The 14,638-nt window shown below is 32.5% G+C and overlaps 1 protein-coding gene across 4 annotated transcripts in view; it reads left to right on the top strand.

The window, feature by feature from the left end:
- Positions 1–14,638, top strand: part of Ypel (Yippee-like) — a 73,352-nt gene that overhangs the window by 23,988 nt on the left and 34,726 nt on the right. Inside the window, exon 1 of one of the 4 annotated variants that reach the window (XM_090108856.1) lies at positions 1,600–1,722. The exons of 2 other annotated variants lie outside the window; for them this stretch is intronic. The gene's annotated coding sequence lies outside the window, so the exon portion shown is untranslated. Of the gene's footprint in view, positions 1–1,599; positions 1,723–14,638 lie in introns of those variants that run through there. One more of the 4 variants, XM_090108854.1, reaches the window with a different exon arrangement.

Raw genomic sequence — 14,638 nt, 5'->3', positions numbered from 1 at the left:
TTATAAGTGCTTATTCGTTTTAGTTTTATAAAGAAGACGTGCGTTAGAATCAAGAAGCTTTAAAGTTTTAATGCATCACTAAATACCTCCCGTTGTGAATACATACGTACTTTATCAAAACTTTATATAAACCTCTGCGCAATTAAAAGAAAAGCATATTGACAGCAGCGCCCACGCACTGCCTTTACTATTGCTCTGAAGTCTGACGTCACACGCCTGTACATAGAATTGCCTGTGGACTTGCCACTTCCCGGGCATTATGATAACCGCAATACAAAATATGATAGTGGTGTTATAACCAGTAAAATAATGTGACGCGTACAGTTACACTGCAGGTGGGATTGTGTGCATTTCGTTACTGTATATCGGTGTCAGGGCTCGTGAACTATCAGTTTAGTGGTTAGTGTAGCAACTAGCAAGGTTGTGCGTTTAGATAACCAATCGGTCATTTATTAACTTGAGCTTTCCTCATACGTATAGTAGCTAAAATATTTGAAAGAAATTATGCTTGTTGTTTAGCTCATTTCAAGCGGATGTATGATGGCATATATGTATTTTACGTTATTGCTCTTAGATTTCCCGTATCCCCAAGTGTTAGTTATCCCCAAATGTATCTATTTACAATTACTCACATTTATTGTGCATCATGAGCGACTTCTGAATCTCTGCAGATTTTGCTTCATGGCCGTTAACGTCGAAATCCTGCAAAATTAAAAAACATCCAAATTAACACATCAAAAGTGTCAAGACGGCTAACATAAACTTTTGCACGTTACAAACTAAAAAGTTAATCAAAGTTAAATCTACTCCTGTAGCTAGAACTTTGTAGTCTGACTACAAATCCGAATCGTTGAGTTCTCTGAGTAACTTAATAGAGTGCAGTTGAAAACCCGTGGGGTCATCGCCACTCGCGGGATACGTTGACTCTGTGCTACAGTCTGCACACGCCCTAATGATCATGCTAAAATATTGTAAGTAAACGAACTATGGATATGGTGCTATTATGATAATTTTATTGGAAGGGCTTTTTATTTCGAGTGTCCGAATTTATTAGGTACCTACGTTAGGTTTATATTTATTTTGTGTACTTATAGGGTACTGATATTAGTTTTAAACTTACGAAAGTAAATAAATTTTATGGAAAATACAAAGATATAATCTTTTATCCATAAGAACTTTTTGCGTCACCTTTTCCAAAACTACATAAGTTCACGTGATAATTTTTTAAGTAGAAAATGCTAAGCGTAGTAAAGTTTTAAGAGCTATTGTTTTTTTTAATCTTTTAAGCTTGTTCTCAAAGTAAAATGAGATAAATAATGAATATTAGTTTTCGTTTTTATTGGTGCTTAGTACTACCAAATTTACGAGAAAAGAACAAATTGAAACTTTACATTCCGAAGTTGAAAATACAACCTTATCTTGGAATTCAATGAACATTCCCTATACATTACGAAAACGGCTTTCGTCTACGAAGTAAAATTGAGAAGGAAATAAAATGTTATTGCAATTTTTATGTGTCTGGTCGGTGTGTTTGCCGGTGTGGAATCGATGCACTCGCTTGCACAATGCACGCTGCATCCTAGCAGCTAGCCAGCCAGTTGCCAGTCGGAGACAGGCGTCGCCGCGTTGCGGTCGCGCTATACGTACTTGCCGCATCCAAACTTTGTCGCGCTTTCGTTGTTCCGTGTTGTTTATTTGGATTTGCCGCTGCTAGAACTAAAGGTACGTGTGCGTTTATAGGGCGGGTAATTAAGCTTTTAGATAGGGCTGTTTTTGCAAGCAATAGTACAATATTTGGTAGGGATATTTTAATGATTTTTTTTATAGATAAATGAAACTGAAGACTTGAAAAACAAATTTGTTCTTTTCTGGAAATTGGACTCTTGATTGCGATATTTCTCTTGGGGTGGGTACAGGAAATTCTGCGTCTTAGTACTTAGTAAAGTGAATAGTGGTAATTCAATTATGTTGTCGTCCTGTTATTTGGGGTATTTTCCCTTGAGCATAGATTTAATAATTTTAGTATTCGATAAATTCAAACGCAAATAATATTGCGGTTAGCATAAATTAAAGTCTCAGACGATAATTATTCATTATATTGTGTCGTATGAAGTGTGGGTAGTAAATTTAATACAATCATGTATCATTTAAGTACACTTTATGATCGTTACATTGTTTGCCGTATTTACTTTTGTGATACTAGACGCTCGACAACTCTACCCTAACTTGTGAATTTCTTTGTCTAAATCACTTAGGAGTAAATAAATCAAATCAATCAAAAACGTTGGATACATTTTGGTTTTTACTATACAGGGTGTCCCACTATTGGTATACTAAGCGCGAAGGAACTTGTAGTTTTGCATACACTGATCACGTAAAAAATACTTTTAAAAAAAATTATGTCCAAAATTTTTTGCTAAATTTTTCCTGAAAATCCATGTTTTCTTCTCTAGTTTCGCGCAGCCGGCATATACCGCTTCACTAATATGAGCATTTTATCTATGAAAACATAATCTTAGACGATAGCTCACGTGCTGGTGGCAAAGTTGGGCGGCTCGCTTGTTATGGGTGTACACATAGAGTTTTAAGAATTCATCTATTTGAAAAAAAATGCGTCTGGAATTTTTTAATTATTTTTTACGTACTCAGCGTATGCAAAACTATAACCTCCTTTGAGCTTAGTATACCAACAGTGGGACACCCTGTATAAATAAACTTACGGCTGTGTAATCCAAATTGTTCTGCTCAAACTATCTAGTTTGGACAATTTTTTGAATGAAAATTGAAAATTTCAACCAGATTCTTTTTACTAAGTTGGTCTGGTTCTAACTTCGGTGTAAGTTTAGCCTCTTTGACTGTACATTTAATACACACTTGTGCTTATAATAGTATTTCTAAATTATCTTATTGTATTGTTAAACTAGCGACCCGCCCCGGCTTCGCACGGGTGCAATGCTGATACTAAATACACTACAGAAAAACTGTGAACGTTTTATAAAAACACTAGCAATGCCCTGCGGTTTCACCCGCATAGATGGCGATATCGTTACAGTGAAAAGTCTACTATAGGTCGGACTATAGGTTTAATTTTTAATCACATGAAAATCACCTTTACCCCGTCCCGCACTACGGCCTTTTTTTTTTTTTTGTTTTAGTGGGGAAATCTTTCATAGATACCCACGGCCTCCGGGGGAGGGGCCGTGGGTTATGTCGGATTCCTACTGACCAGAACCCCACTGTGTTCCATCAAGACGCATATTGGTAGAATTCCTCCGTGACCCCCGCACTACGGCCTGCTCGAACAGTATACCTACTATTTTCTGTAGATTGACACTTTTAAAAATTCGTTATATCTTTTGAATGGAATATCCAACTCTTTTCATTTAAAAAGTATTTTGCTGGTATTGAAACAGTCTATAATAAAACATCATTTAATGGGATAAGGATTAATATATGTGTATGGATAACATGGTTTGATTACTGTCGGCACTTCTATTTACTTTGAAAACGTAAAAAAGTTGTTGTAGTAACATAACTACTGAAGATGGACATATGGTATCGCGGACTTTCTTGTAGATATTGATCCATTCTATAATACCGTAGAACATTTTTTTGTTCTATCTTCAATAGATTCCGCAGCGCACGCGATGACAGAAGTTTTATTGAGGATTTTTTTACACCTTGGGTTACATTATTGCATTTTTGGTTAGGATCTATAATTTTTTTGAAAATGCAATATAGCCTATGTTGCTCAGTAAAGATGCAGCTTTCTAATGGTGAAAGAATTTTTGAAATCGGTCCAGTATTTTTTGCGTGAAAACCATACATACATACATACATACTTACAAACTTTTCCTCTTTATAATATTAGTATAGATAGCGGCCGGCCGGCCGGTACCGCCGCAAACGCTACGTCCCGCAATTTTTAAATCTGTAATATCTTCGAAAATATTCACTTAAATCATACGGTGTAAAGTGCCATATAGATCTACATTAAATGAACAATGTATTCAAGGTATTTAATTGGTTAAGGATTAATGCTGTATTGGTGAAAATAGCTTCGAAAATTAGCTATTATTTGTCGTAAAAAGTAAATGACAAAAAAATGTTATTGAGGGTTATCCATAAGAGATGGACATATACCATCGCGGACTTTTCTGTAGACCTTTTCAATGTGTATAATACTTAGTACATTATTTTGATAAAACTCGTAGGGTTCAGCCTGCGTTTGCAATATAAGCGGAAACAATGTAATTTTTTACGACATCACATTAGAAACCTCAAAAATAACAGTACCTACTTCTCCACTATTTAATGGATGTTATTATACATATAAACCTTCCTCTTGAATCACTCTATCTATTAAAAAAAACCGCATCAAAATCCGTTGCGTAGTTTCAAAGATTTAAGCGTACAAAGGGACATAGGGACAGGGAAAGCGACTTTGTTTTATACTATGTAGTGATGATGATGTAAATGATTACTTATTGTCTCATAAACCATTAAAAAGATTACATATTATGTATAATGTATCTGTAATGAGCACTGCAAATCTCTCCTAAAAGCTTTTTTCGATATTGTCGACTTTAACATAGAAATCACCAGATCTTTTGCGATAATAAATACATTTTTGCATGTTATCAAGATCCGGGTTGTGTCTTCAATTTAATTCATGAATATTTAGTCTAGATATTCATGAATTGAACTTGTAGCTATTACAATTAATTCTTTAAAATAGTTGATTGAAACTTGTTATACAGAATTTGTTCTATATTCTGTTATTTGCTTACCTATGCGAATTGCATTCCTACTGTATTAATTAATCTAATGAATTTTATCTGAGAAGAGTTTCGATCTTTTTAACACGCTTATAATATAAGCTTCACCTGTATGTTTGTATGTAACACTCAACAATGATTGTAACCCGCTTTAAACGAAAAGATTTATTTTAACTTTGTAATCAAGGATCATCGGTGACGATACAATAATTTTTAAAAGTTTATGTTAGTCTGAATAACAAAAATAAAAAAAACGGTTTTTTCTATCGTAAAGCGTGTTTTTTTCAACGATATTGAAGATGATTTTAGTCTTATTGTTATTATACCAAATATCCAAATACACACCTTGCGCATTCATAAATTAATTAGTGTGATTGCGGTAGGTATTATATCTTTGTTCAGACGATAGCATGTCGGGCAATTTCACTTCTATTATTTCTGTGTCATTGTTTTCATATTGACGTCATGGCTTATCGATTTTGATATGCATGCTGTTCAATAGCTAGTAGACATTGACTTCCATTTTTATTTGATTCCGTACCTAGTAGATTATACCAAAAAAACCTTAAAACTTTTTCCACTGGTCGTGCTTTTAGATGATGTCATGTTTTGGACTGAAAACTTTTCAGTTTATCATTTTTGATTAGAATTTAAATAAGCTTAAATAAAAAGATAAGCATATAGTTAATCTGAAAAATTTACAATATTAAAAATTAAGATTTTTGCTACACCCTCTAATCAACTGGCAACAACAAGAAACTTACTAAAAATTTTATTTGTAACATGTAGGTATATTGGATAAGTATTGAATACATTAAACATTTTAATTAATAATGTATGTTTCTAAATAATAATAGCTCTAGCCTCTATATATTTAGAGCGAATATTTCATCAAAGATGTTATGTAGAATGCTTTGAGCGTGCCATTTTCCCCACACGGGGAAAGCAGTCACTTATAGGTTATTAAAATTTACATAATATGCTTGTAGGTATTCCAGAAACAACTAGAACAAGCGAATGTCTGAAATTCTTTTAGTTTAATGAACATTCGAGACCGGATAACTCGGGCATATCGTCAAATGAATAAATGAAATCCGAATGCAGAGCATTTCATGATTTAGTTTTTCTAGGAAATTCATTGAAATCTGACTATGTTTGAATATCTCTAGCTATGTAGTCTCGTGTTTGTAATAACCATTGTTATAGAATGTAGAGACGATTAAATTTGTTTAACTTCTTCGTAACTTCAAATTAGTAAAAGTCTAAATTAATTTGTATTTGAATATTCAAAAGGATTTGAAGAAACTGAAGGATTTGAAAGAAAGAAGTTTTTTACGGATTATGTAACATGATTGTGGTAACAGTATCCTTGTACCTATAGTATTATATAATCTGTGCTTATGGTAAATAAACATTATGCAACGAAAAATATGTACTTTTCTATTTTGTACTGCTCTTGGTAATGGTACTAGATATATTTGATGAATTTACACCATAAACATAATACATATTATGATACATATTTTAAATTGCATTATTTTTCTGAAACAAAGTTGCGTACAAGATTTTGTTTTTCCTAGCACGATATCTGGTTGAAAAATAGAATAATCAAGCCAACAGTTTAAAAGTACCGCTGAATGCATTTCTTGGCAAATTTTTTCCAGAATTAAGTAACTTGGAGCTTGCGTGTTTACGTTAGATTGTAAGTTTGCACTTTAGTCTTTGTGCTGGTAACTCTGACTTTTAAAGTGGTGATAGGGCGCGGCAGTAGTACCAAGGCGTTTTATTTTAATCCTTACCTTGTTATATAGCATTTGTATTTAAGTGATAAGCCCCGTAATTGCTATCGGAAGTAACTCGCGAAAGGTCGAGAGTCGAGACTACTGCCCTGAAGCCCTAGTTCATGTAATCTTTGAGATGGAGAGAGTGTACTCTATGTATGTATCATTTGAAAGGGAAAGGATAAACTGAACTAAACTAAGGAACTAATAACTGTGTAAGTATATACTATGATATCAGTTATTAACTGCAGGACTGTCCTCTTTTAATTTGCGTTCAACTTTCACCTCCTTTTACTTTCTATAGAATTAATGAACTGTGCCTCTTATCTTTCCTCGAAATCTACATAATTACTAACGATACTCATATGCCTATTCTTAATATATTTTCTACTAGGTTTCCGCCCGCGGCTTCGCCCGCGCAGTGTAAGAAAAACCCGCATAGTTCCCGTTCCCGTGGGATTTCCGGGATTGTGTCATTTTCCCGGGATAAAAAGTAGCCTATGTCCTTTCTCGGGTATCAAAATATCTCCATAGCAAATTTTATGAAAATTGGTTCAGTAGTGTAGGCGTGATTGAGTAACAGACAGACAGACAGACAGAGTTACTTTCGCATTTATAATATTAGTATGGATAATAATTTCAGTAGGATTTTTGAAACCATTTATAGTTTGAGGTAAATTATAAAGTTGATTATTAAATATCTACTATACTGTGATCTGTCATAAATAATTTTCACAGCTCAAGGTGGTCTAGAACAGCTTTAGGATTTATGAAGTTCTTTGAGATTTAATGGACCTTGACTTAACTTAGGTTTGTAGGTCTAATTATTGTACCTAACGCAGGTGTTTGACAATCTTATAGGTGACTACAATAATACAATCCCATTAAAAACACTAAGATATTTTTCGAAAAAATTATGAAACTTTTTATAGCATCATAGGTAGTTGTAATAATTATAAAGATACGATTCCCTTTATCTTTTTTTGCCTTACAAAATAATACTAAGTGTTATGGATTAGAGCTTTGTTTTCATTTTTTATGACACCCAACACAAATAATATCGCTATACTTCGAATATAGTAGGTATAGTAAGTAAGGTACCTAATCCTTATTTCTCTGAATACTCCATTAGCCTGTTGTTTATTGTATGAGCTCTTCAATTTATCCTTACTTTATGAGCTTTTTCTTAAAGTCAATGTAAAGCATAAACAAATATTATTATTTGAGCAGTTGAAAGACAGTGACCACAGAAAACAGAAAACTAATATGAAAAATACATTCAAATTTACAATAATTATAGATAATCATATTATCGTAAAAAGCTTTGATTAATTTATTTCATTATGTACTTAAAACTACCAAGAAAAACAAGTTGTTTCAAGAAAAACTGGATTGGATTGGATTTCATAGCGAACACTATTTCGCAGATAATAGAAGCAATTGCTTAGTAACGCATTTGGTTTTCAATAAATGTGCTTTTTCCAGCATTACGATACAGCTACACTCAAATAATTCATTATTATTCCAGAGAAGTACAGCATTGCCGTCAATATGAATTATTGAAACGGCGAATTCGAAAATTATTTTTCTCAAACAAATAATAAACGATTTATATTCATAATATCGGATCGTATCAAGGTGAGAGACAGGGCCATTGTTTGAGCGCTGGCAAAAAAAGCGAAGTAAATTTTGCGTTCGATTACATCGCGAAACTATAAAAAATGGCGGGAAAAAACGGTCCGGCTTCGGTTTATTGGACAATGTGCTTGTAATTGAGTTCATCTAAATCCGGTCTGAACTCTAGACCAGCAGACAGTGTTATATAATTAATAGTTTTCGGTTCAGGCTTCAGCTTTCGTCACGGATATCTGTTCGTTGATATGGTTTATTTCTTCAATATTCTCTTCTTATTCTATATTTTATTAGTATCAAATTTAGGAATGAATGTTGTGTAGTTTACACTGCCTACACCATCGTTAATGAATAAGGTCTACGGATGATGGAAATCATCAGGACGACAGGGCAGTTCTCTGGCCAGAATTCTTGTGTATATTATCAACTACAGAGTTTCTTGCTGGCTCTACTCTACTGACACTGCTTTCGTAGTCGATGATAAATCATTTCTATGCACTTACTCAACGCTTCCAAAATAAGACTATTTCGTTGAACGAATGAATGTTTCAGTTTTGAGTTTTTTTACGCATTATTACAATATTTTTTGTATTAACTATTGAATATGTATATATATCCCTAAGTGAAAGGACAAATCCTCAATCTACAAGACTTCATTAAAATTCAATATTTTCACAATTCTATGAAAATCCAAGAATATAGGTACCACGTGGTCATGAGACTCTAAAATCTAATTTGTGCGTTGGAGCGATCATTCTAGGAACAGCTCAAGGGATTACACGGCAAATCGATTTCACAGAAAACTACTAACCGATTCTGGAAAAACACAATGGAACCTCACATTGAATTTTGTCGGAAAATCAATATTACTTAGCTTTGTAGAGATTACGAATTGCTAAGAATTATAGGCCACTCGAGTGACGGCAAATGGATGGATGGAATGGATTATGGTTATCTTATAAATTAAAAAGAAGTAATAAACGTACTAACAATACAAGCATCTGATAAAAATATTTTCTTTTTATGACGAGACTTCTTAAAATTTTACGATTATTGTTTATTGAATTTCAATATACACTTAATTAATCTATACATATAATAAAATCGTAGGAAAGTCAAAACTGTACATTGAATATTTTTTTAAAAGAATACATAATCCATGATCTATAATCGATATAGAAGCCAAAAACATAGTTTTTAGAATTTTTGTCTGTTTGTCTGTTTGTCGGTTTGTCTGTTTGTCTGTATGTTTGTCCAAGCTAATCTCGAAAAGTACTGCATAGATTGACTTCAAATTTTGCATGAATATTACTAACAGGTCGGGTGAGGCTTTTTTAAACATATTATCATGCTATCACCTCCAGGGGAGGAGCTGTGAACCTTTATTTTTCTTACGTATTCCGTGTATTACGACACCGTTCAATCTAAAGACTCATGTTTAAATGTTGTTTTTGAGTAAGCCACGCTATTATCTAGCTTTATACTATAAAAACTACGTCATTTGCGTAATTTTGGCAGAGAAACAATTAAATGAATCTTAGTAGTATAAAGACAAATTTAAAACAGCGCCATCTATGAAGTGTTATAAAAATCAAACACACATTAACTATTGGAAATTAATAATAATCAAATGACGCATATATAATTAATGTTGTTTAACAATATCTAGATTGACACTATAAAAATTATGCCATTTAATTTAGTAACTTGGGAAGAGAAACATGTAAGTTGTATAATGTTAATTTTGAAACAGTGCCATCTATGAGATTTCGTAAAAATCAAATCAATTTACATGTTAACACTACTGAATACACTGTTAAAAATTAATAATTTAAATATAATCATGTTATTTATTTAACTATTTAACCCATATCTTCCCTTCCCTATAAGGTATATTTCGTGTAAAAAATAAATATACTACATTTTTTAAAGTGAGGGTAGATGTTTATTATTTTAAGTAAAACCATGGTAAAACTAGACACCATTATCTACAGTTAATCTAATATAAATAATTGATTATGTTCATTAGTTACAATTTTAAAAATCTTCGTGTTTTATAAATTTACTAGCTTACCGTACGCGCCTTCGTCCGCTTTGTCTAAAACCTAATAAGTTATATACTAAAACCTTCCTCTTGAATCAGTCTATCTATTAAAAAAACCGCATCAAAATCTGTTGCGTAGTTTTAAAGATTTAAGCATACAAAGGGACATAGGGACAGAGAAAGCGACTTTTTTATACTATGTAGTGATATTTATAAAGCAATTGAATGCCATAAAACCTATATAATAACCTATATAATAATAAATATCAAATCCAATCTTTATGTTTTGTGAATTTTCACCATCATGCGTTCCCATAAAAGGTAAGTAGTTACTTATAGGTATTTATTTTTTATAATGATAGCAATTCATGTTTTTTGTTGGTATTATATTACACTTTTAGAATGAAATAATAAAATGAAGAATTCTTTTATATATGACTTTTACAAGATTTTGAGGTGCATTGGGAATAGTAGTTTTTGATAAAATTTTATTTGTAAGTAGCTTTTTTATAGATTTACAATTAACTTTTGATTTTTTTATGTACAGATTCAATGCTCATAAAATTATATCGCCTTTGGAAGACTATTTCTGCTGACAATTTTACAACACCACTTGAAAATTGATGATTTGATTATTTATAAATAAAATGGATTGCCGTCCTGAAATTATAAAAAAAATAATGTATACTTTTGCCAAAATATATATATAAGCTCAAACTCATTTTTAGATAAAAATAACAAAAACAAATTATTTATTAAAATTTAGTAGATAAAATAAATTATGTAACGATTTTATAAGAAAACACAGTATATTTATTATGCGACGGTGATCTCTTCCAGAAAAAGATATTCATCAGCTCAATAAAATTGAATAGTATGTTGTTAGTTATTCTTTAGATTCACAATAGGCATGACGAAAGATTTTCAAAACCTCTTCCATAATGTGTGTATACGTTTATTAAACAAGAAAAACCCTATATTTCGCTAATATACTTAAATTTAACGAAGATAAAAGCCATTTTTCAAAAAATATTTATTAACTGTGCTAAAACAGCTCACAGGTGTCATGGCGTAGGCGTGACGTCACTCTTACGTAAATACGTAATTATCTGTATGCATAGCGAAGTAAAATTAAACAAATATTTAATTATAAAGTGTTATAGAACCTAATTTCAAAGTTTATAAGTGGTGTGCAGTATTGCAATGTGAATCTACATAAAAATAATACCCAAAAAAAGTGTTAGTAATTGTTAAAAGTGAGAAAATAATATGAAATGATTGTATAAATTTGACGCAGAGAAACCCGAACCACATATTCGTGAATTCGCAATTATATTTCTGTTCTGAGTCGATAAAGCATACGTGAAAAAATAGAAAATAAATAAAAATGCGTATTCTCAGCATATTCATAACAACAAAATACACCTGCCGTGAAGTTGTTGTGAGTTGTTTACGTAGACGTGACGTCACGCGTGTTTCAGTCAAAATGGCCGACTGCAGAATTTCAATGTTTTATTTTATTGATAATCTCATTAATCTTAATGTTTTTAATAATTCTAAGTCACTATTTTTAATTTATATATTATACATTTTCCCTTAAAAACACTAATTCGAACATTTATGGATACTGTCGTCATGCCTATTGTAATGAGAATTTCCGCATTCAAGTTGTATCGTAGTTTAGATATATATCATAGTTTTGACACATTAAAGTTCCAACAAAACCCTCAAATTTTTGAGCAGAGTTGAGCAAGATAATTTGAAAAATGTGCCGGGTTAAGTATTATAGAAAAGGTTAGTTCGTTGGTAATTATTATTTCTTCGTCATTTACATGTTGTTAGTAAAAATAAACTTCGACTACTGACGTCTGACGCGAAGTGGGGACAGCGACCAGCGTTGTCACTGTATCGCTCTTGCCACGCTGTTCAACAGACTTATTCGAAAGTTCAATTTTATTTTAAGACCGCTGTGACAACCAACCCGTGAGACAACCAAACCCGGTCTCCCCTACTATCCCGAGAGACCGAAACCTTTACTGAGAGGGTATGACGTCTCACAGCTGATCGCAAACGGCATATTGTACTATCCCGTGAGACCAAAACCCTCACTGATAGGGAATTACGTCTCAATACTGATCACAACAGTCATATTTTATCTCGAGAATCTGAAACTTTACTCAATATGAAGACCGTTTGACAAATGATATAGGGTGCATCATACTATTTTGCGATCTCTTGAAGATGAACATGAACATATTAAGCAATGACTAGAGTAGGGACGCGAATATTACAATTATTTGAGACAAGAACGATTAATTAGTTTGTTTAATGAAAGATTAAGAATAATTGAAACTATTCGGTCTCTGGAAACGGACGAATAGCGAGAGGCCCGTCTTACTGCAGACAGATTTCGTCATAGTCTTAATAACTTAAAGGTAAACAATCTACGAATTCGGTTGTGTGGTCCGACAAAATATAAAAGTGGGTTTGCTTATAACCTCACAATTTATTACAGATCATCTTCTGTATAGGCGATATTAACGTAGTATGTTCTTTTGTAATGCTTTAAAGTGGAGTAAGGAGTCGGCTTTCGTTTGAAGATACACTGGAACCTTTGAAATCACTACTTTTAGAGGAACATACTGTGCAATCTAAACTGTTATTAGACAATATTCGCAAGATATAGTAGTGCGTTTCAAATGATCAAAGGTGCTAAACAATTATCAGAGGGTTCTTTCATGCTTACTTTTAAGATGCAAGGTCAAGTTTATTTGATAGGATCCCTTTTGCCTGAAGGCCAACCTAAGTTTGTTAAATATATTTTGTATTCGACTACAACGAATAGTAAAATACAAGAAATCAATATTTCTCAAATTTAAAACTGAACTCATTTCACAATTTTAGAACAGGTTAATTATTCGTATGTATGCAGTTTTAAATCGACATTAGAAGCTTTTCCTCAAGATGGTGATATCGGCACTCAGGAACTCCCTGGACATGTTATAACGCCCAGGCCACAGTATTACAAATTTTCTTACAGTAGAGCAACTTATTTTCGCATAGCAACGGAGGGGAACTCGCGGGGGGTCAAGTGACGCGGGCCACGTACCACAAACATGCTTAGTTTGTGGTACCGAGCGCGAAAGAAAGTCATCGTGTTTTTAGTAAAGTTACTATCTAAACTAACGTAATTTAATACTTAGGTACATATTGTATAATGGTGCGCTCAAACTGTTAATCTACATTTAATTTAGATTATTATTTGAAATACTCAGTAATGTAGAATTTAAATCACATTCATTCATGTTTTCTTCAGATTTTTTCTTATCAGTGTTCAATTTTAATGTAGTTAAATTTTATAAGAGACAATAATTAAGAACATTCAAAAATAAAGCGTCACGTATTTTTTTTAAACGACGAATGACGAAAAACGACGTTATCGCGGACGAAGTCGCGGGCAACAGCTAGTGAAAAATAAAATATTATCAAACCTGTCAAACAAGACGGCAGAACCTAATGGGCAGAACAGACATTTTCTTCCAAATCACTAGCCTCTCCAATATTTTTAGTCACTTTTTATTGTGAAGCTTCATAACACCGAAAAATTTTAAGGAAAACAATATAAACGGAAATTTGTATCACGTTAGACACAATACGTTTCTGTTGACGCATACGCCATACACTTCAGTCATCAGTCATCACCGCCCACGGTTTGGCCGAATTCTTCCACGCATTTCAGGTTCACGGGCAAAAACAACGCCGAGTTTCAATTCAAAATTGGAATTTGTTTCAGTGAATCGCTTGATTTATTAACTGGCTGTTGATAAATTCGAAACATTCCAGAACGTAAATAAAAAATAAATAAATACAAAATTACCTTATACGTCCGGTTCAGAAATCCTCTATGTATTGAAATTGCGCACTTTTTTTTATTATAACTCTTTATACTTGTTTACCTATATGAAATTAATGTTGAGTTTTCTTTTTAATTATACAAATGTATGTATATGTAAAATGTTTAAACATATAGGTACCTACTTAATAATTTCTAAATTTATGAAGTGTAAAATTTTGTTACTAAACTTACCTACTTAGTGTCTGAAAAAAAAACTAAAAAAAAAGAAAATTTCAAACTGGGCGGGAAAATTGGCGGCAACATTCGTTTATTGTTTAAATCGTAAGAAATTTTATTTTCACCTAAGAGGACTTAATAAAATTTTACATTTAGATGGATGCAAAATTAAATAATATTCTTTGTTATAGTGCAGAAAACTGGGTGTACACTGTACAATCTTGACCTTTTGAGGAGTGCCGTGCGTAACGTGATTGTAAACACATGATAATGCAGTGATAAATAGGTAATTGTGTTATTGTTTTGATATGGTGACGCTGCGATAAGTTAA

Source organism: Colias eurytheme, chromosome 13 (genome assembly GCF_061535395.1).
Source record: "Colias eurytheme isolate Ceu_HAF_F1 chromosome 13, ilColEury1 Martin Lab GWU primary, whole genome shotgun sequence".
Classification (NCBI taxonomy): domain Eukaryota; kingdom Metazoa; phylum Arthropoda; class Insecta; order Lepidoptera; family Pieridae; genus Colias; species Colias eurytheme.
Note: the sequence above shows the minus strand (reverse complement) of the source record. Positions and strands in the feature narration are given on the sequence as shown.